The sequence below is a fragment of the Myotis lucifugus genome, unplaced genomic scaffold (genome assembly GCF_000147115.1).
Source record: "Myotis lucifugus unplaced genomic scaffold, Myoluc2.0 scaffold_60, whole genome shotgun sequence".
Classification (NCBI taxonomy): Eukaryota; Metazoa; Chordata; class Mammalia; order Chiroptera; family Vespertilionidae; genus Myotis; species Myotis lucifugus.
The window spans coordinates 4293326-4316148 of NW_005871108.1; the positions used below are offsets into that span (position 1 = coordinate 4293326).

Sequence of the window (22823 nt, forward strand, 5' to 3'; positions counted from 1 at the left end):
CAGCTCAGCTCTTTTGCTTCTTTTCAGAACTGGAAAGATCCTTGGAGTGTTTTCTTTTTCTATCCCTAGGAATCTTCAAATTGCAGGGACTGTCCTTATAATGACTCCAGTAGGTAGAGTATGTGTTTATATGGCTATTCTCATTTTGCCATGTAGCTATTGTACATAGGGGGGCATTATCCCATACTATGTATGAGGCATTTTCAGCTACTCACCTTCTTATCCTGCCTGCCCCATCAACAATTCTCTATCCAGCCTGGCCAGTGTGGCTCAGTGCTTGAGCATCAACCCATCAACTAAGCGATCACCAGTTTGATTCCTGATCAGAACCAATGCCCTGATTATTGGCTCGATCCCCAGTAGGGGGCATGCAGGAGGCAGTCGATAGATGATGTTTCTCTTTCATTGATGTTTCTATCTCTCTATCCCTTTTCCCTTTTTCTCCCTCTCAAAATCAGTAAAACATTTAAAAAAAAAATTTCTCTATCCATTGAAACTTAAAAATATCTTGTACTGTCTGATTCCCAAGGTCATTGCTAATTTGATGCATTTAACCATAGAAGCAATGTGTTAATGGGCCCTTCTTCCCCTCTCAGGTAACATGCATTTAACAGTGGCATTCTGGAGACAACGCCTTAACCCAAGGAATTGACTCCTGACTTGAACGGTGAGAACTTCAGGTATGGTGGCATGCCTGTGAGAGAGCTTGTGGCACAGGAATGGTGCAGAGGGTGAACCTTGGTCATGTAACTGCTGTGGGAGGTATGGAGAGAGAGCACTATTGATGCTGCCTACATCAGTTAGTTTCTACCTAGATCTGGAAACTCAAAGCCTTCTCTATGAGAATTATCATGTGAGCTACACTGTGCTCTTAATATGGGTCCTCTGACTTTTCTGTTTTTCTAGCTTCCTTAGATACATACACACTTTTCCCTTTTGTGCTGCTTTGTAAATGGTTATACTTGTCTAGGCATGTGCATGTATATGGTAAAAAAGTGTAAGAATTAAAAGGAAGACAACATGGTGCAGTGGGAAAAGAATGGAGGACTTGGAAAGAAGAGGTCTGGGTGGTGTTTTTTTTTTCAAGCCTCACCCGAGGATATTTTTCCATTGATTTTTAGAGGGAGTGGAAGGAAGAGGCAGACAGAAACATCAATGTGAGAGAAACACATCGATTGGTTGCCTCTCACATGCGCCGACTAGGGCCCGGGCTCGGGAGGAGCCTGCAACCAAGGTGTGCAGGTCGACGCTCTATCCACTGAGCCAAACCAGCCAGGGCAAGGTCTGAGTTCTTACTTGATTTTTCCACTGACAAACTGTGACTTTGCAAATTATTTAATCTTGCTGGGACTCAGTTTATATCTGTAAAAAAGATTTATTGCTTCTTACCTGCCTCCCTGGCATTGTTGTGAGGATCCTTACCTGCCTCCCTGGCATTGTTGTGAGGATCAAATAAAATAATACATTAAATCTTTAGAAAAAAAATGAGTTTATAACTTAAGACATTATCTAGATCTACAAGGTAGAAGAAGTTGGCAATATTAAAAAGGAAAACATGAGGATAGGACAGATTCACTTTAAAAGATCAGAAGATAGAAAAGGAAGATTATTGGATTAAAATAAAAAGTAAAGCATAGAAAAAGATAAAGCGATAAGAAAATACTGAGTGAGTGAAGTAAAGCAGATGAGTTGGTTGGTGAGAAAGCTGAGTAGGAAGGAAGTGGTCCCTTGTATTTGCCTAACCTTTACCTTGCTACTACTTGTTGTCATTGTCATTACTAGTTCCCTTCGCATAAATGTTCCATCCATACTTAGACTCTTGTCTCCACTGTAAACATCAGTGTTTATTATTCACTCATCTATGTGACCCTTTGTGTTTATTTTATTTTTTGTTAACTAATTACCCTATAAATTCTGAGAGATCAAGTACTGTGATTTGCTTATTATGGTGTCCCAGGTCAGTGCTATAATCAAATGTGTACTTAATCTGTTCCTTTTTATAATTATGGAGAGAAAAAAAGGAGATGGTAGGGTGCATTGTGTGAGATACAAGGAAAAGGAATAAGTAAGAGGAAAGTAGATAAACGAGATGATAAAAGGAAGAATTCTTAGGATCTGACAATGAAAAAGAAAGACATGGAAATGAAAAATACATATGTAGAGCAAAAAAGGGGGGAAAGGAGATGGTGTTACCTGCAGTATAGGAACAAGGCAGCTTTCATTTATCTAATGTTGATGTAATACTTTACAAAAACATGTTATTGGGGGGGAGGTGAGGGTAGGGAGGAGGGGGTCAATGGGGAGAAAAAGGGGACATCTGTAATACTTTCAACAATAAAGATAAATTAAAAACAAACACAAAAATATGTTCTGGGAAAGATTCTCCATACCAGAATTTTAAAAAATATTTCTAAAAGTATCCACTTCATCCTGAACTCATAAAGTATTTCTTTGTGGAAAGAAAACTGGGCCAATATTCAGAAGACCTGGTTCTAGCCTTGGATTGCTTGTTACTTAAATTCTGTGATCTTGGGCAATTCACTTAAATCTCTCTGGGTCTCTGTTTCCTCACTTGTGTATTGAAAGTATTGAACATGATCGCTCAGATTCCTTCTAGCTAGCTCACGCTTTGATTATACTTAGTACTTCATGCACTGGCTTACTAATTTTTCAGGGCTTTGTTTGTATCACAATACAGGACTGTTTCAGAAATATAATAGCACTTCATAATATCCAGTGCTTTATAATTGAGAGGCCATTTTAAGTTCTACTTTAAACATTAAAAAGAGAGACTTTGTAGGAAGCCTAGGTATAGGAACGTTAAGTTTGAAATGTTCACCCAGAATTTATTGAGCTCCTATTGGGCTAGACCCCAAGGAACACTTAATATAAAACCCCTGCATTGACCCATGAACCAAAAACCAAGAGGTCACTGGTTCAATTCCTGGTGTGGCCTGGATTGTGGGCTTGATGATCCCTAGTAGGAGGTTTACAGAGGGCAGCCAATTGATGATGTTTCTCTCTGATCAATGTTTCTATCTTTCAATCCCTCTCTCTCCCTTCCTATAATCAATCAAAACATTAAAAAAACAAAAACAACAACAAAAAACAACCTCTGCTTCAAGGATTTTGTGTTCTTGTCAGGGAAACAAACTTGTTCACCAGTAATTATTGTAAAAAGCAAGATGTTATAATAAGGATTGCATTGAATTGCAACTTAAGATAATTAACTTTGGATTTTTTGGTTCAAACATAATTGAATATATGTTAAGTGTTGCTCTGTGCTAGGCATTACAGGGAATCATGATGAAAAAGCATTCCCTGCACTTAAGAAACTTGCAATTTTTTTTCATGTGTGCAAACTGATAACCCTGATAGACTCTCTACCCCAGGAAAGAGAAGTTTTGTACTGTATCATCAGTTTAAAGTTTTAAACTAAGAATTTATCTGCATGGAACTTACCTCACTCCAGAAATGTCTAATAGCATACTTGCTTTCTGAGAAAATACATTTTATTAGATTCCACAGCCCTTTCTCAGTCAATTGCAGGGCTTTTTTTTTTTTTAGACCAGGAAAAAAATCATTTAGGTGAACTTTGGTTTGCTTCTTAGTCATTTGTGCAAAGACAGAGTAGACTCTAGAATTTAGTCCTTTGATCCTTTGTTTTAGAGAATCAGTTTAGTTGGTCACAGAAGAAAGGATGCTAGTCCATAAAGGAATCGTATTTTAGGGGTTAACAGTGTGTACTAGAATTAGATTGTCTGATTTTGAATTTTGGCAATATGACTTTGACTAAGTTGCTTAACTTCTTTGTTTTTAAATTGAGGTAAAATTTACCATTTTAATAATTTAAAAATATATAATTCAAAAATATATATATATAATTCAGTGCTTGGTTCACTATTGATTCTAGTGGGAAGTGTAGACCAAATGTGGTCTGAACATCTTAACTTTTTTCTAAAGAGAAACTGGAAATCCAGATTTTAAAAAAAGATATATATTTTTTATTTATTTATTTATTTATTTAGGTTAATCCTCACTCGAGGATATTTTCCCATTGATTTTTAGAGAGAATGGAAGGGCGAGGGAGGGACAGAGAGAAACATTGATGTGTCTCACATCAGTTGGTTGCCTCCTGCATGCACCCTGACTAGGGCAGGGGGAAGTTGTGACCGAGGTACTGAGGTACATTCCCTTGACTGGAATTTAACCTGGGACCCTTCAGTCTGCGGGCCTACTTTCTGTCCACTGAACCAAACCGGCTAGGGCTGGAAATCCAGATTTTGTGAGAAATCTTTATTTTTAAATGTTGGCAACTTATGAATTCATAATATAAACACTGTGGGCCAAACAAATCACCACTGTGGGCTGAATTTGTCCTGTGGGTTACCTCTTTGCAACCTCTGATCTGGAGCTTGACGTTTTGCAGCATAACTCATGTTCCCTGCCCTCTGGGAAGAAAGTCCTAACCCACATAAAGATTTAAGCAATACCTCAAAGTAGTCTAGGGCTGAATGAGGGTTATGTGGAATAATTATTAAGATAGAGAGGAAAAGGGAAGCTATTTAAGACTGGGATTCAGAATGGGCAGAGATGCAGAGGCAGGAATGGACTTGATGGTGGGAGTGCAGTGAAGAGATTATTTGGAGTTTATATTAGTTTGAAGAGGTTTAGTGTGGGCCTGGTAATAAGAGGAAGTTTTGAAAAATTAAGAGACCAGCCTTATTGTGGGATAGCCTTAAGTCCTGTTGGCTGACAAAATCAGATGGTATTTTATGGAGATTATTTCATAATATTGATGTTTACAGTGTTTACTAGAGTTGGTGGGGTCTGGTCTGGAGACAGGGAGACCAGGCTAGAAGTGGTAATAGGAATAGAAAGGAAGGGACAAATGTTTGTATAAGAGACAAAATCTTTTATTTGGGTCACCCTGTCTGTGACAGTGGGACCCTGCAGTAGATAGAGAGGACCAATTTTGAAAGCTTTTTCCCTATTCATTTTGTAAAAACTGGGGTATGTGAGGATTATACTGTGTGTATAGGCTATCCCTCTTTTTTCATGTTGTGGATCTTGCTTCATTACTCTCAGTGTCAACACACTCCTTAATGATGGATCGCATACATAGTCTTATGATTTCTCAGTTTGCACAAGTAGAATAGAAAGAAAGGAAGTTCTTATGTGCTATGCAAATAGTTGAAGGTTAATTAGCAATATAACTAAATATTAATGCTGCCAGTCTCTTTTAGACAAACAATTTTATAAAGTGTTCAGATGAATTAGGTACATAGCAGTTTTCATCTACAAATATGAAACTACTTAGGATTTGTTTTGTTTTTTTAATACTAGGATTTGAAAAGGTTATGCTTTTGAAAAATGGAATAATGTGATGATTTAAAGCATAGGATTTGGGTTGCCAGCTCTAGAAATGTAGTATAAACATAGGTACGCTGAGCTCCTATTTCTTTTTCTCTGAAAAATGGGCATAATATCTACTTCCCATGGTTGTCATGAGACTGCACATTAAAATATCATGAATAAAATGATAGCTATTATTATTAATCTTGTTAAAAAGAGAAAATGCCCTAGCTGGTTTGGCTTAGTGGATTGAGCGTCGATCTGTGGACTGAAGGGTCCTGGGTTCAATTTCGGTCAAGGGCATATGCCTGGGTTGTGGGCTCGATCCCCAGTAGGGGGCATGCAGGAGGCAGCTGATCAATGTTTTTCTCTCTCTCTCTCTCCTGCTCCCTTCCTCTCTGAAATCAATAAAAATGTAAAAAAAGGAAATAAGAAAAGAACAAGAAAGTATCAAAGTAGTTCAACTGCTTATTACATTTCTAGTTTTGGTTTTTGGTGATTTCAGTTAACCTCTGATTAGTTTCATTAAGCATTAGTTTATTTATGTATTTATTTAAATATATTTTCATTGATTTCAGAGAGAAAGGGAGGAGGAGAGAGAGATAGAAACATCAATGATGAGAGAGATTCATTGATCAGCTGCCTCCTGCATGCCCCCTACTGGGAATTGAGCCCACAGCCCCCCTGACTGGGAATCAAACCATAACCTCCTGGTTCATAGGTTGATGCTCAACCACAGAGCCACACCTGCTGGGCATTAGCTGTTATTTTATACATGGAATTTTTGTATCTACCAAGGTTTGGAAACACTGAGAAATGGTTTGGTCATGGGAAAATTGTAGAATTTTGCTGCAGAAACTTGACACAATACTTAATTTATGATTCAGAATGTTTAAAGAAACTGATGAACATTGTAGAAAGGTGGAATGTGTTTATTCTGTATAACCTGAGAAAGGGATTTGTAGGATTTTATTTTGACCAGGCTTTTTGATCCGTTTATACTTTCTAATGAAAATCTTCTTGACATAGACATGGAAGTCATTCCTTATTTTTTGGCTAAGATGAAAAATGTAGTAGTGTAGTAAGTAGTCTTTTTAGTAAGTAAATGAAGTAGAGATAGCCTGAGTATTAAGAATACTTGAGATTAGTAACATTTTCATCATTGATGAATAAGAGTACTGAAACTGAGCCTCTGAAAAGTATACTAAGTTGTCCCCATCATAGAGATATATCAGTAGGGTCAAATTGATCTAAAACTCATTTAATGGAGAAGGGATTGTTTGTTTGTTTTTTGAAGCAGCACCTATGTCCTGAATATTAAAAGGGATTTTCAAGTGGTTCATCTATAATAATAAAAGCGTAATATGCTAATTAGACTGGACGACCTTCCAGAGGAAGCCAGAGCTGTGAGGGCTGAGGTGGCTGCCGTGGAAGGCGGGGGCTGAGGCAGAGGAGGTAGCCACAGCGGCGGCAGGGGCAAAGGAGGTGGCCGCAGTGGCGGTGGGGGCTGAGGAGGTGGCCGCAATGGCAGCAGGGGCCGAGGCAGGCAGAGGCAGAGGCCCCCGGCCATGGCAGTGGCAGGGGCCGAGCCCCTTGTACGAATTTCGTGCATCCGGACTCTATTTTAACTATAGATCTGCTTTAGAAGTGGGAAGGAAAAAAACATGGGAGAGGGATTAGCTGCATTTGCTTCTGTGGAATGTCAGTAGACAAAGGGAAATCCTAGATTATCTTTTTTTCTTGAAATTTTTGGAGGAAAGATATTTACTATAGGTCTTAATTATAAACTATACTAGAGGCCCGATTAACGAAATTTGTGCAAGAGCAGGCCTTTCTTCACTTGGCTGCCATCACCGGCTTCCCTCTGGTACCAGGGACCCGGGCTTCCCTCGCAGCCCCGGCTTTGTCTGGAAGGTCGTCCAGAAGGACGTCTGGTCTAATTATCATATTATGCTTTTATTATTATAGATGCTTTTATTATTATAGATTCTATGTATATTGAAATGTACAGAATGTAACTACTACTGCTTTTCATTGTTCAGAATGTTGCTGACATTTATCTGCGGTCATATTCCCCCTTTGTCTTTGCCCTTGAGGTTTTATACTTTCTTATTCCTTTACTAGAGGCCCGCTGCACGAAATTGTTCTTGGGGGGTGGGGGGTGTCCCTCAGTCTGGCCTGCACCCTCATGTCCGACTGCCGGTTTAGGCCTGATCCCCGCGGGGATCCCTCTTGCAATCTGGGACACTGTATGCACCAGTGACCATACTTTTCTTTTTTTCTCTTTTTTAAAAAAAATATATTTTATTGATTTTTTTACAGAGAGGAAGGGAGAGGGATAGAGAGTCAGAAACATCTGAAGCAGAGAGAAGTTAAGTAACTGTCTTTGTCACACAGTTATAAGTGTCAGAATCAAGGCTGACCACAAAATGTGCAAGCCAGAGTCCATGCTTGTCATCGCTGCATCATCCTGGTTTTTCATTGTTAGAGTAGCCTTGCCAGGTGTTAATTTTTAATACTAAGAGACTGTTCCCATTATATAGGGTGGGGTCCCTAGGCCTGGCTGATGATCAGGGCCGATCTGTGGGGCGATCAGTGGGCAGGGCGATGGCCACCGCCGGTCACCTCCCTCTTGGGGGGCAGAACCTTCATTAAATTTTTCTTCAGTTTTGGATTTTCCTATTCTTCTCTTAACCATTTACTTGATGGGGTAAACATTTATAAAGGATTGAGCTCTTAGGCCAGGAAGAGTCCCTGTGTTACTTAAATTTTACTTTAGAGAAGGAAAATATAAGATCTTATTGAAGAAATTTGATTCTTCTCTTAGGACTTGCTGTTGTTACTGTTTCTCTAAGAAAATACAAGTCAGCCTGAGGTATTCAAATAAGGGTTACCTTTTGTCATTCTAAGGAGAGCGAAAATCTGTTTCATTCATTTCAGTGATTCACTTCTTAACATGATTTAATGTTTGATGATTTGAAATTTTGAGACTGGTATTTGTTAGGGTTTTGTGTTGTTTTTTTAAAAAAATATTTTATTGATTTTTTACAGAGAGGAAGGGAGAGGGATAGTTAGAAACATAGATGAGAGAGAAACATTAATCAGCTGCCTCCTGCACACCCCCTACTGGGGATGTGCCCGCAACCAAGGTACATGCCCTTGACCAGAATCGAACCTGGGACCCTTGAGTCTGCAGGCCAACGCTCTATCCACTGAGCCAACCTGGTTAGGGCAGGTTTTTTTGTTTTTACTAAGAGAGAGTTGGAGTGATCCTAAGCTCAACGTCCTATATAATAAAAGCCTAATATGCTGTGTTCGATCGGCTGTTCAACCAATCACAGCGAAATATGCTAATGATATGCTAAGACCGCTCAACCTCTCACTATGATGTACACTGACCACCAGGGGCCAGACGCTCTGACCAGTAGGTTAGCTTGCTGGTGGGGTCCGGCCAATCAGGACTGAGCGAGATGGGCTGGACATGCACTGGAGCTCTCCTGTGGTCCCTCTCCGGCTGGCCAACCTCCCGCGCCCCTCCCTGGCCCCGATCGTGCACCAGTGGGGTCCTTCGGCCTGGCCTGCGCCCTCTCACAATCCAGGACCCCTCGGGTGGTGTTGGAGAGCCGGGTTTGGCCCGATCCCGCAGGCCAGGCTGAGGGTCCCCGCTGGTGCATGAATTCATGCACTGGGCCTCTAGTACTTTAATAATTTTGAAAAGGACTAAACTGAGTAAGTTCAAGTACAGCAATGACATGTGTTTTTTGTTTGTTTCACTTTTACCTTTTTTTGGTTCCTTTATGGAATCATGGTTTTAAATAATGAAATTAACACCAAGCAAGGCTAGAGATCTCAGTTTTTTGGCCATATCTTCTGTTCTGTCCTAGATCAGTCCATTTTGATTGGGTTGTTTGCCTTATTATTATCAAGTTGTAAGAGTATTTTTGTGTGTGTAAATTCAGGATATAAATCCTTTATCGGATATGTGTCTTACAAATATATTTTCCCAGCCTTTTGCTTGTCTTTTCATTTTCTTAACATCTTTTGAAGAGTAGAAGTTCCTAATTTTGACAAGGCTTAATTTCTCAAATTTTGTATGTGTGTGTGTATGGTACTTTTGGTGTCTTGTGTAAGAATTCTTTGCCTAATTGGGCAATCCATCTAAATTTCCTGGATTTCAATTTGTTTACCTGTGAGAACAAAAAGGTGTGCGGGGTATTTTGCCTTCTTTGGAACAATATTTTTATTCAGTTCCTTTTCAGATTCAGTCAAAGTAGAGGAGGTAGTTTTGAGATAGAATAAATAGTAAGGTGAGTCTGCAGACCTAATTTTATTTTTTTGGAGTGTAGAATTGGCTCCTGCTTTCATAATCCTATTTGTTTCCTAATGGGTAAGTGGTAATTTGCGCCACCTTTCCTACCCCCAGTATTTAGAGCTCTTGGTGTAAATGATTCTCTCTTTGATTTTTTTTTTTTCTGGTTTTTAATACAATCTCAATAACTGGTTTTTTTTTTCTTTTTCTTTTTTTTTTTTTTTTACTTCATTTATTTTAAAATATAGCCCTAGCTGGGTTGGCTCACTGGATAGAGCGTCGGACTGCGGACTAAAGGGTCCCAGGTTCGATTCCGGTCAAGGGCATGAACGTTGGTTGCGGGCACATCCCCAGTAGGGAGTGTGCAGGAGGCAGCTAATGGATGCTTCTCTCTCATCGACGTTTCTAACTCTCTATCCCTCTCCCTTCCTCTCTGTAAAAAAATCAATAAAATATATTTTTGGAAAAAAATAATATATATATATTTTTATTGATTTCAGAGAGGAAGGGGGAGGTAGAGAGAGATAGAAACATCAATGATGAGAATCACTGATTGGCTGCCGCTTGCATGCCCCCTACAGGGGATCAAGCCCGCAACCTGGGCATGTGCCTTGACCAGAATTGAACCCAGGACCATTCAGTCCGCAGGCCGATGCTCTACCCATTGAGCCAAACCAGCTAGGCTTGTTACTCCTTTTAATAAAAACACATGCATTTGTTTCTAAAGTGTGCATACATGTTACTCAGTAACTAATTAGTATTGATATCTTTTTAAAAAATGTTTTTATTAATTTTTAGAGAGAGAGGGAGAGAGAAACATTAATGTGAGAGAGAAACATTGATCAGTTGCCTCCTGCTAGCACCAGTAGAGCCTGCAATCCTGGCATGTGCCCTGGCTGGGAATTGAACTGGTGACCTTTTGGTGCATGGGACCAACTAAGCCACCACGCAGGTCAGGGTGTTAGTTCTTCATTGTTCAGAAATGATATGAGAAAGGTTTTCTGGAAGGTTGGGGATGGTGGCCACCAGAGTCTTACATTTTGAGAATTCATTGGTATTGAGAGATGGTCAGAAACAAGAGTTTTTTGGGAGCCAAGAAATTCAACTTTATATATCACTAGAGGCCTGGTGCACGAATTCGTGCATGGGTTGGGTCCCTCGGGCTGGCTGGTGATCGGGGATGATCGGGGCCAGCTGGCTGGGGGGGAGGGACTGCAGGAAATTGGCTGGCTGTGGGAAATTAGCTGTAGGAGCATACTGACCACCAGGGGGCAGCTCCTGCATTGAGTGTCTGCCCCCTGGTGGTCAGTGCATCATCATAAGAACCGGTCATAAAGGTCGCTTAGGCTTTTATGTATGTAGATTAGTTTGTATAATATTACACAAGCGTTTTCAGAAGAGCAGTATTTATAGTAGCACAACAGTATATTTATTGTGGCATGTCAAATCCTTTAAATTCTAGCTGTAACTAGTGAAAGCTGGGAAATAACTTGTAATAGTAGTTAATATTAAAATGTTTGTCAGAAAGCTATTTGGGAGAACAGGGGAAAAATTGACTTCTGGAATACTGGATACAGAGTTCAAACCAACAAACGAATGCTAAAAGTTCAGTTCTGGTGCCAATTTCCTTAAACTTTGTTTTCATAGTATTGAACCTTGAAATTTGTACCTTCCTGTTTTTCTCTTTGAAAAAGATAATCATCTCTATGCATATTCTTTAGAATCCATTCTGATAATATTTGGTTGGAAAATGAGAAAGGAGCTTTCAATGACATGTGATGTTTAGAGCTAAGGTGTCACTGTTGTGGGGGAGAGAGGATGATCCACATCCTACCTCCCTGTTAAGATAACTTTTTCCAGTAAATAGGAAAGCAACTTTTCCCCATCATGAGTGGATTTGAGTTCATTCTCTCATCTTTTGTTGAGAAATTTAAGTTACAGAAATGAGTATTTATTTATCTTCTACCCCAACCCAAAGTACTTTTATCTCCTACTAGAGGCCCGGTGCACAAAAATTTGTGCACTGGAGGGGGGGGGTCCCTCAGCCCAGCCTGTGCCCTCTCGCAGTCTGGGACCCCTCGGGGGATGACCACCTGCTGGCTTAGGCCTGCTCCCCGGGGGATTGGGCCTAAGCTGGCAGTCAGACATCCCTCTGGCAGCCCGGCAGCCCTCGGGGGATGTCCACTTGCCAGCGGGGAGCAGGCCTAAGCTGCAGTCGGACATCCTTAGCGCTGCTGAGGAGGCAGGAGAGGCTCCCACCATCACCGCTGTACTGGCAGCCATCAGCCTGGCTTGTGGCTGAGCAGAGCTCCCCTATGTGGGAGCGCACTGACCACCAGAGGGCAGCTCCTGCATTGAGCGTCTGCCCACTGGTGGTCAGTGTGTGTCATAGTGACCAGTCATTCCCAGTCTTTCTGCTGTTAGGGTCAGTTTGCATATTACCTTTTACTATATAGGATAGAAGCCTGGTGCACGGGTGGGGACCGGCGGGTTTGCCCTGAAGGGTGTCCCAGATCAGGGTGGGGGTCCTGCTTGGGTGCCTGGCCAGCCTGGGTGAGGGGCTGATGGCTGTTTGCAGCTGGTCACACCCCCTTCAGGGTGGGGGGTCCCCACTGGGGTGCCTGGCCAGCCTGGATGAGGGATTGATGGCTATTTTCAGGCTGGCCACACCCCCTTCAGGGTGGGGTCACCACTGGGGTTCCTGGCCAGTCTGGGTGAGGGGCTGAGGGCCGTTTTCAGGCTGGCCTGCGACTGAAGCTCCCAGCCTCTCCTTTTTTCCTTTTTTTTTTTTTTTTTTTTTTTATTCTGGGATTTATTTACCTTCTGTAATTGAAACTCTGTTGCCGTCACTGGCGCTCCCAGCTCTGAGGCTGTGGCTGGCTGAAAGCAGGTATCTGGGGTTTGTTTGGCTTCTATCATTGAAACTTTGTTGCCGTCCTGCTCGCTCCAGCTCTGAGGCCGCGGCTGGCTGAAAGCAGGTATCTGGGATTTGTTTAGCTTCTATAATTGAAACTTTGTTGCTTTTGGAGCTGTTGCTTTCAGAGCTCAGAGCCGGGCCGAGGCAAGCGGGGAACCTTGGCTTCCTCCATCACTGGAGCAAGCAAGCCTCCTGCTCGCTTCAGCTGCATGGCTGCCGGCCACCATCTTTGTTGGCAGTTAATTTGCATATCTTGCTGATTAGCCAATGGGAAGTGTAGCGGAGGTACAGTTAATTACCCTTTTTGTCTTTTATTAGATAGGATGACAATACCTTCAGCAACTCCATACACCAAGGTCAGATCCTTTGCAATTATTAGTAGAGAATGGGATCTACATATTGTTCCTTCCAGCCAGCCTCTGTAACTGGCCCTGGGGAACAGAATCTAGTTTTCAACCCACAGGGTCCTGGTGGCTACTGGTTGCATACACAATAACCATCACACAAAAAAAGAACCATCACCAACTCCATTATCCATCCCACTTCCAACTGGATTGAGGCTGGAGTCCATTCTTCACAGTAGTGGCTGGTGAATGAAGACAGAATTTTCAAAAGAGATCCTTTGATACATAACTCTTCTACTTGAGTAGTGGTTTGGGAACATGGTTGAGTGTCCCTACTCAAGGGAGACTACTCAGTATTTACAATTACTATTTATGCTTCTGTATTTTAGTAAGGCTGTTTGAGGGTTTGATTTCATTAGGTTTTAGTTCTTTGAATACTACTGTACTTGAGCTCTTTGAATTCTGTACTTTCTGCTTCAATAAGCAATTTTTCTGCTCATCAGTTTTGTATGTTTCCTGAAGTTCTTTTTGGTGGCTTTTAAGAAGATATAGGCCTATATTAAATTATTGAAAGGTCTTCTAGGTCAAAATAGATGTGGCCTATAAAAATAACTGATTGTGTTAGATGTGTTATTTCTAGAAAGAAACTAAGTAAATTTCATAATATTCTATTTAATAATTTATAAATAGGATACATATTTTAAAATAAGGCCAGACAAGTGTTTGACTGTTTGTTGCTTATGGGACAAGATGTTACTGAAATAATCTTGTGAACTGTATCTATCTCTTTCACTTTTTTCTTTCTACTGCCTTTCGGGAAGATGTTAAGAATAGTTTTTACCTCTGGCAATGTTTTAGCACCTTTTTTCTATATTAGACATTCTGTCTGTCACATTTTTATAGTGATAGTAAACATTACTCAAAATAAATGATATAAAATTGTTAAGAATTGACCCTATTTTAAGTTTCTTTATAACCAGCAGGATAATAGGTAGCAGGTTATTTTAACATTATGTTAGATCTAGATTCAAACTGATACCTTCATTGGTTCAAGTCACATTGATTTACTAGGTGGAGATACCTTGTAAACCACACCACTGTACTTGATTGTGAAAACTTTTTTTTAAATTAAATATATTTCTATTGATTTCAGAGAGGAAGGAAAAGAGAGAGAGACAGAAACATCAATGATGAGAGAGAATCATTGATTGGCTGCCTCCTGCATGCCCCACACTGGGGATCTAGCCTGCAACCTGGGCATGTGCCCTTTACTGGAATCGAACCTGTGACCCTTCATTTCGCAGGCAGACGCTCTATCCACTGAGCCAAACCAGTTAGGGCGTGAAAACTTTTTTAAAAATCACTTTAAAAGTTAGTTATTTTCCATAGGAAATTCATGCAGAGGCATTCATCTATGTCTCATGAATTTTAAAGCTATAGATGGAGGCAAATTTGAAATGGCTTTAAAAATTGAGTGTTAGGAGGAGAGTGGAGGAGGTAAAAGAAGGATAGATTGTAAGATGAAAGGACATTAGGAAAGAAAGGTTAACCTAACATTAAGATATAGAAGTAGAAGAAAGATGCTAGAAATGGATCCTGCAGCGATCTCCACAAGATAGGAAAACCAAGTCATATTTATTTTTGTTGTAGAAACTAGATTAACAATATCCCCCCCCCCCCCCACACACACACACACATTGAGAATGCTCTTTTTTTGGTCAAGTTTATTGAGCTATAACTTACATATAATAGAATTCATCCTTTTCAGAGATACAGGTATTTGAATTTTGATAAACACTTGCAATCTTGTGTGCCTTGGTACTCCTTCATCTCTCCCTAATCCCAGCCCCTAGATGGCACTGATGTGTTCTTTTTTTTTAATCCTCACCCAAGGATATTTTTCTATTGATTTTTTTTTTTTTAAAGAGTAGAAGGGGGCGGGGGGGCGGGTAAGTGGAGGGGGAGAGAGAAACATTGATGTCAGAGAGACACATCGATTGGTTGCTTTCTGCACTCGCCTGACCAGGGACAGGGATCAGCCTGCAACCAAGGTATGTGTCCTTGATTGGAATCGAACCTGGGACCTGTCACTCGACAGGCTGATGCACTATCCACTGAACCAAAATCACTCAAGCAGCACTAATGTATTTTCTTCTCAATAATTTGGCCTTTTCCAGAATGTCATAAATAGGATCATAGGGTATATGTTTCCTAGGACTGCTGTAACAAATTACCACAACCTAAGTAGTTTTAGATAACACAACAACTTTATTCTTTCACAGTTTAGGAGTTCATATGGCCAAAATAAGGTGTCAGCAGGGTTGAAACTCTCAGAGGGAGAATGTGTTTCATGACATTATATTAATTTCTGAGGGTTGTCTGTAATCTTGGGCATTCCTTGGCTTCTATACACATCTCTCCAGTCTCTGCCTTCATCTTCACTTGGTGTTCCCCCTATGTCATTACATCATCTTTACCTTGCATGTTTCTGTGTACAGTTTTCTTATAAGGACACTAGTCATTGAATTATGGCCCACCCAAATGTGGTATGACCTCATCCTAACTTGATTGCATTTGCAAAGACCCCATAAGGCCAAATAAGGTCACATTCAGAGGTTCCAGGTAGACATGAATTTTGAGGGAGACACTGTTCAACCCATTTCACATACATAGGGTATGCAGCCTTTAAAAAAATGTTTTAATTTATCATACAATAAAATTTGCTTTTTAACTAACACTACAACACTAAGGATACAGAACAGGTCCATTATACCAAAAACCTTCTTTGTACTGCATTTTTATAGACATAACCAATCCCCTACTCTTAACTCCTGGCAACTAAAGATTTTTTCTTGTCCCTTTTGGAAACTGTCACATAAATAGAAAATAACATATGTAACCTTTAACTTTTTTTTTTTTTTTAAATCCTCATCCGAGGATATTTTTCCATTGATTTTTAGAGGAAGTGGAAGAGAGGGAAAGACAGAAACATCGATATGAGAGAAACATCTATTGTTTGCCTCTTGCACGTACCCTGACCAGGGCCCAGGTTAGGGAGGACCTTGCAACTGAGGTAAATGCCCTTGACTGGAATCAAACCTGCAACAAGTCGGTCCACAGACCAACACTCTATCCACTGAGCCAAACTGGCTAGGGCTTATATGTAACCTTTTGAGATTGGGTTTCAGTCAGCATGATACCTTTGAGATTCATCAAGTTGTTGCATGTATCACTAAGTTTTTTTGTTGGTTAGTTTTTAAATATGTTTTTATTGACTTTAGAAAGAAAGGAACGGAGAGGGAAAGACAGAAACATCACTGTGAGAGAGTAACATTGATTGGTTGCCTCCTGTACACCCTGATGGGGGATCCAACCTAAAACCTGGGCATGTACCCTAACCTAGAATCTAACCAGTGACCTTTCAGTGCATGGAATGACGCTCAACCAACTGAGCTCCAGCCAGGGCAGTAGTTATTGATTGATTGATTAGTATTCCAGTCTATGAATGTGCCACAGTTTATCAGTTTACTTGTTGAGGTACATTGGGTTGTTTTACATTTTTGGCAGTTATGAATAGAGTTATTATAAACATTCCTGTACAGATTTTATGTGGGCATAGTGTTTTTATTTCTCTAGGCATGATTTCTCAATCTTGGCACTATGACATGTCAGACTGGATAATTCTTTGTTTTGGAGGGCTGAATTTATAACAGCTTAATTTCAATAACATACAAAAACTCTTTTCCTTTACAGCTTTGTTACCACAGGTAAGATCATCCTGGGTTACCCAATTGAATCTTAAGTCCAAAGACAATTGTCCTTATCAGAGGCACACAAAGGGGAGAAGAGAGGTCCATGGGAAGACAGGCAGAGATTGGAATTATTCAACCATAAGGCAAGAAACTCCTGCAGTTTCTGAGGGTCAGAAATTTGGGAACAGCCTGGCTGAGCCGTTTTGGGTTAGGATCTCGATTTTATTTTATTTTATTTTATTTTATTTTATTTTATTTTTTCTTCCTTTCGTGTGTGTGTGTGTGTGTGTGTGTGTAAAATTGATTTCAGAGAGGAAGGGAGAGGGAGAGAGATACAGAAATATCAATGATGAGAGAGAATCATTGATCGGCTGCCTCCTGCACGCCCCCTACTGGGGATCAAGCCCGAAACTCAGGCATGTGCCCTTGACCAGAATCAAACCCAGGACCTTTTAGTCTGCAGGCTGACACTCTATCCACTGAACCAAACCAGCTAGGGCTATATATTTATTTTAAACTTTAATTTTTAAAATTTACTGATTTGAGAGAGAGAAATCAATTTGTTGTTCCACTTATTTATGCATTCATTGGCTGATTCATGTATGTACTCTGATTGGGAATTGAACCTGTAACCTTGGTGTATTGGGATGATGCTCTAACCAACTGAGCTATCCCTCCAAGGCTAGGGTCTTTATTTATTTATTTATTTTTATTATTTTTAAAAAAGATATATTTTTATTGATTTCAGAGAGGGAGGGAGAGGGAGAGAGAGATAGAAACATCAGTGATGAGAGAGACTCATCGATAGGCTGTCTTTCACATACTCCCCACTTGGCATCAAGCACGCAATCTGGGCATGTGCCCTGACCAGAAATTGAACTGTGACCTCTTGGTTCATAGGTTGACGTTCAATGACGGAATTTGGCTGTACCTGAGTTACATCCTTTTTTATAATTAACTAGAGGCCCGGTGCACAAAATTCGTGTACTTGGGGGGCGGTGTCCCTCAGCCTGGCCTGCACCCTCTTGCAGATCGGAAGCCCTTGGGGGATATCCGACTGCTGGCTTAGACAGTCCCTGGGGGGAGTGGGCCTAAGCCAGCAGTCGGACATCTTTAGCGCAGCCGTGAACTGGGCTTCTGGCTGAGTGGTGCTTCCCCTGTGGGAGCGCACTGACCACCAGGGGGCAGCTCCTGCATTGAGCGTCTGCCTCCTGGTGGTCAGTGCACGTCATAGCGACCTGTCATTCTGCCGTTTGGTCAATTTGCATATTAGCCTTTTATTATATAAGATCAGTAATCTAGTAAATAAAATGTTTCTCTGAGTTCTGTGAGCTGCTTTAGTAAATTAATTAAGCTTGAGGAGGGGGTTGTTGGAACTTCCAATCTATATCTGGTTGGTCAGAAGCTTAGGTGATAACCTGGACTTGTCCAACTGCCTCTAAATGGTGCTGGGGCTGGGGGGTCAGGGGGAGGCAGTCTTGTAGGACTGTAGGATCTGACGCTATCTCCAGGTAGATAGTGTCAGAATTGAGTTAAATTGTAGGACACCCAGTTGGTGTTGGAGAATTGCTTGTTGGTGTGGGAAACTCCCCCTACCAGGTGTACCGGTTAATAATGGCGGATTTTGTAATCAAAGAAAACATGATAATTTCAAGAGAAACATCAAAAGTGCTTTATTCAAATTAATGTCCATCGCTAGTTGCACATTTCCCCCATCTTTCAGGTAATTTGTGGATACCGTCCCAGTAGAACTTCTCTTGTTTTGAGGCAAACCATTCAGAGACCCAATTTTCCACTTCTTCGTATGTTTTGAAGTGCTGCTCAGAAAGTGCGTGTGCCATCAATCGGAACAAGTGGTAATCTGAAGGAGCAAGGTGTGGTGAATATGCCGGGTGGGTTAATATTTCCCGAGCTAGATCTTTTAATGTGTCTTTAACTGGTTTTGAAGTGTGTGATGGTGCATCATCATGAAGCAAAATTACTTTGCCATGATTTCTGGCACATTCTGGTCGTTTGACGATCAAAGCGTGGTTTAAAATCTTTCCCATTCCTTGTAAACGATCGGAAATTGTTTGCTTGAAATTGTTTTCTGAGCAATGTTAAATCTTTCTGCAAGTTATTTTTGAGTTTGACACGCATCTTCATCCAATAATGCTGGTAATTGTAATTGTTGGTCTTCAAACTTTTTCGTTTAACCTGGATGTTCTTTGTCTTTTACATCAAAATCATCACTTTTAAAGCATTTAAACCAGCGTTTACAAGTATCTTGAGATGGAGCAAGTTCACCATAAGCTTCCTGAAGTATTCGATAACTTTTTCTTCAAAATAAAGTAATGAATTAAAACTTCCTGCAAATGCTCTTTTTTTTGGCACGAAATTTGACATTTTTAAGCATAAAAATATCTATGATGTTAACACCTTCAGCAAATTCGACATATGAAGTTTTGAAGCTTACTGTCAATTCAACAAAATAGCATACACATCAAATTACATATATCAACTTATGTGTTACTCCAAGTATTGAAAAAAATTTGCATTATTAACTGGTACACCTAGTATATGTCTCCTGCCACACACACACATTAGAATTGGTGACCAGAACCTTTACACTGTTAAAAGAATGAAAAGTAGCCATAGCCTGCAAATAAATATTTTCAAAACATATCTGATAAAAGACTTGTATCTAATATATACAAAGAACTCTTAAAATGCAACAGTAAGAAAACAAAACGTGAGCAAAAGATCTGAAGAGATTCCTTACCAAACAATATACATAGATGGCAAACAAGCATATGAAAAGATTTTGAACATTATATGTTCTACGGAATTGCAATTTAACCACCAGTGAAATACCACTGTACATCTACCTATTAGACTTAATTTCAAAAAGTGAACAATACCAAATGCTAGTGAGGATATAGAGTAATGGGAATTTTCTTTCAGTCCTAGTAGGAACACACAATAGTATAGCTACTTTGGAAGGCCATTTGGCAGAGCTAAAACATAGGATTACCATTACCCAGCAATTGTATTACTATTTACCCAATTGAGTTGAAAATAAGTTCACAAGTAACCTGCACATGAATATTTATAGCAGCATTTTTTCATAATTGCCTAACACTGAAAGCAACCACGATGTTCTTCAGTAGGCAAATAGATAAAGTGTGGTACAAACAGTAGAATATTATTAAGTAATTAAAAACATAAGCTGTCAAGTTATGTTAAGATATGGAGGAACCTTTTATCATACTTCTGAGTGAAAGAAGCCAGCCCAAAAGGGCTCCAAATTGTATGTTTCTACCTATCTGATGTTCTAGAAGAGGCAAAACTTCAGAGACAGTAAAAAGATCCATGATAGCCAAGGGTTCTGAGTGAAGACGGAGAGATGAATAGGTGAAGCATAGGGGATTTTTAGGGTGGTGAGATCTTTCTGTTTTATTGTAGTGATGGATACATGGCCTTATTCATTTGTCAAGCCATAGTATTGTACAACATAAAGAGTGAACCTTAATATAAATTGTGGACTTGAGAAAAAAAATTATAGAATATTTCAGGCACTGATTATCACGATAGACAAGGTGCCTGCTTTTGTGAGCCTTACAGTCCATAAATGGGAAAATTTTAATGATCTGATAAAATGTAGTAGATGGCTACTTTAGATTGAGTAATCAGGGCAGACCTCTCTGAAGAGGTGAGAATTTAACTTGAGGCCGGTATACAAGAAGTGTTGGCTTTTAAAGGTAGAGGAAAAAGCATTCCCAGCAGAGGGCACAGTTGGGGCAAAAGGCTGGAAGGCTGGAATAACGGTGTGTTTGAGGAATAGAAAGAAACCCAGATTTGCAGTGGGTGAGGAGAACGATATGAGGTGAAGTCACAAAATCAGTCATGGGTGGAATGGAATAGGTTTTCTGTAAGCTAGGATAATGAGTTTGGATTCTATTTTAAGTGAGATAGGAAGTTATGATCTAACTTCATTTTTTAAAAAATTTAAATTCTTTATTGTTTAAAGTATTACATATGTCTCCTTTTTCCCCCATTGACCTCTCCCCAGTCACTCCCACCCCCCAGCACATGCCCTCACCCCCCTACTGTCTGTGTCCATTGGTTATGCTTATATGCATGCATACAGGTCCTTTGGTTGATCTCTTACCCTGTCCCCTTCCCTCTGAGGTTTGACAGTTTGTTCGATGCTTCTATGTCTCTGGATCTGTTTTTGTTCATCAGTTTATGTTGTTCATCATATTCCATAAATGAGTGAGATCATGTGATATTTATTTTTCTCTGACTGGCTTATTTCGCTTAGCATAATGCTCTCCAGGTCCATCCATGCTGTTGCAAATGGTACGAGCTCTTTCTTTTTTACAGCAGCATAGTATTTCATTGTGTAGACATACCATAGGTTTTTAATCTGTTCATCTGCTGTTGGGCACTTAGGCTGTTTCCATCTCTTAGCTATTGTAAACTAGAGGCTTGGTGCATGAATTCGTCTTGCCCAGTCCTGATCGGGGCCAATGGAGACTGCGGGAGGGCTCTAGGGTGTGTCCAGCCCTCTCACCCAGTCCCGATTGGCCGATCCCAGCAGCAAGCTAACCTACCAGTTGGAGCGTCTGCCTCCTGTGGCAAGCTGGCACCACAACCATGGCATAATCAGCCCCACAATGGGTGCCTTATGTGCCGAGCCAGCTCAGCCAGGTTCGGTGAGCCTGAGTGGGGGCAGTGAAGGTATTGAGAAAAGACAGACAAGAGAATAAAAGCTGGGTCTGGGTGGGACGCTGTCCTCTCTGATGGAGAGCTAGTGACAGCGCCACAGACTACAAGCTGTGTCTTTATTTGATAGCTAGATTCCATGAAGCAAAGTAAGGGCCTGGTCAAGATGTTTACAACATACTCGTGGGTTTCGATCCTTACATGCATCTGAACTCTATCAAGCCCACATCACTCAGGCACGTGGGGCCATGTGTTCGGACCATAGTTTCAAGCTTACAGCTATAGCTATTGGCTATAATTGTGCTGGGAGGGGTTTGCCCTCCAAGCTGGGAGTTGCATGTGGCAGTGAGAGAACTGTGCCCTCTCATTAGTCCAAGGCTTGAACCTGTCCAAACACTGTAGCCTCCCCACATCTCCCCCCTTTTTTCTGTTTTTAAACACTTCCATTCACATCATCAAAAACTCTAAGCAAATTATTCAGCATAACCAAAACATCAAGAACAAACTTCCGGCTGTTAACAGAATAACCAACACACATGCACATGTTAACATTTTCAGGATATTTTTCTCAGAGTCCTTAGGTTTAGCTGTGCCAAATGCAATTACTAAAAACAAAAGAAGGGGGGAGATGTAGAGAGCGCCTGGGAAGGCACATGAGCATTTCTTTAATTATTGTCAGCTGAATCCAGTGGCGTTGGCAGAGCCACGTCCTGGAAACACACCTTGCCAGAGGCAGGTGTGTTGTCAGCCTGACTTACAGCTCAGGCGCCAGGAGGTGGGTTTCATTATCTAAATCCAGCCAAGCACCAGGAGCAAACATGATTATCTGGGCCCACCCAGAAGTGACGATTACAAAGAACCCACAAAAATGCACATAATCTTCTTTGTCTTGGGCTTTAGTAAAACTTCCTGGTTTTTGCTGTATAAAATAAACATGCTATATTGGCTCTGGGTCCCTGTCTCTTCATTAGAGGACAGTGGTCCCACCCAGTCCCAGCTTTCCCTACTGTATTTGTGTCTATCTCTTTCATTTTCTCAATCCCTAGTTGCCCCTATTCAGGAACCGGACCACTCTCTAGCCGCACTGGATGCAGAAAAGAGAGAAATATTTATACGCCCTGGTGGTCAGTGTGCATCATAGCAACTGGTTGAGTGGTCGACTGAATGGTCAACTGACCTGTCGGACACTTAGCATATTACACTTTTATTATGCAGCATTGTGCTGCTATGAACATAGGGGTGCATATATCCTTTCTGATGGGTGTTTCTGATTTCTTGGGATATATTCCTATAAGTGGGATTACTGGGTCAAATGGGAGTTCCATTTTTAATTTTTTAAGGAAACTCCATACTGTTTTCCACAGTGGCTGCACCAGTCTGCAGTCTCACCAGCAGTGCGCAAGGGTTCCTTTTTTTCCACATCCTCGCCAGCACTTGTC

At 40.7% G+C, this 22823-nt stretch overlaps 1 protein-coding gene across 6 annotated transcripts in view; it reads left to right on the plus strand.

The window, feature by feature from the left end:
• ITCH (itchy E3 ubiquitin protein ligase) overlaps positions 1–22823 on the plus strand; it is a 118133-nt gene that overhangs the window by 4110 nt on the left and 91200 nt on the right. For 3 of the 6 annotated variants that reach the window (XM_006089424.2, XM_023754394.1, XM_023754395.1), the window contains exon 2: positions 597–667. The exons of 1 other annotated variant lie outside the window; for it this stretch is intronic. The gene's annotated coding sequence lies outside the window, so the exon portion shown is untranslated. Of the gene's footprint in view, positions 1–596; positions 681–22823 lie in introns of all 6 variants that reach the window. 2 more of the 6 variants (XM_006089423.2, XM_006089425.2) reach the window with 1 other exon arrangement.